Here is a 758-nt window from a genome sequence, read left to right as displayed (position 1 = left end):
GTGGCAAGATAAAAGACCATTGTCCACAGCAAGCAACCCTTTCTATTCCCCAACAATCACTGTAAAGCTTTGTGGTTCTATCCATACAAAACCCTGAAAGATTAATCTGTAGGGAAGCACTGTGGCAAGAGGCACGATTCCTGTGCCCCTCCTCATTTTGCTCCTAGTTATTAACTAAGAACATTAGCCCAGCTTTGTGCAACCCAGTACTTCTGTGTGGCTTTCTTAAAGTTCAAAACATGTAGGCCCAGGAGAAATACACAAGCCTCTGAGCCCTTGCCAGAGCATCAAAGGTAACACCAAAACACAGCTGAATCTGCTAGGAATCACACACACAATGCTCTGACCTAATGACTGCTCAGAGTTCACATTTCACTCTGCTACCTGCTGAGTGCCAGCAGAATTACAGCAATCCCCGAAATGTTTGGTTTACGTGACTAACAAAAAATCACAAGGAGTTTAACCCACAAAGAACTTACATTTCACAGTAGAGAGTGCAGGGAGTAGAACAATAAGTATATTTCAGAACACAGTAGAAAATAGTTATACTAGAAGTACATCAGATATATTACAAAATGTCATAAATAGACGAGCCTCAGATGACATTGGTTGTAGTGACTTTTAAAATATTTATTTACTTTATGTATTTTGTTTGCATGTATACCCATATACTACATGTGTTCAAGATGTCCATGGAGGTCAGAAGAAGGTATTGGATCCCCTGGAACTAGAATAAACTGGTTGTGAGCCACTGTGTG

The 758-nt window shown here is 40.4% G+C and overlaps 1 protein-coding gene across 1 annotated transcript in view; it reads right to left on the bottom strand.

Annotated features, from left to right (window-relative positions):
* The window catches only part of Agk (acylglycerol kinase), a 93,675-nt gene that overhangs the window by 5,155 nt on the left and 87,762 nt on the right, over positions 1-758 (bottom strand). The gene's annotated exons all lie outside the window — the stretch shown is intronic.

This window comes from Microtus ochrogaster, unplaced genomic scaffold, assembly GCF_000317375.1.
Source record: "Microtus ochrogaster isolate Prairie Vole_2 unplaced genomic scaffold, MicOch1.0 UNK4, whole genome shotgun sequence".
Lineage (NCBI taxonomy): Eukaryota > Metazoa > Chordata > Mammalia > Rodentia > Cricetidae > Microtus > Microtus ochrogaster.
This window is presented reverse-complemented; position numbering and strand designations above follow the sequence as displayed.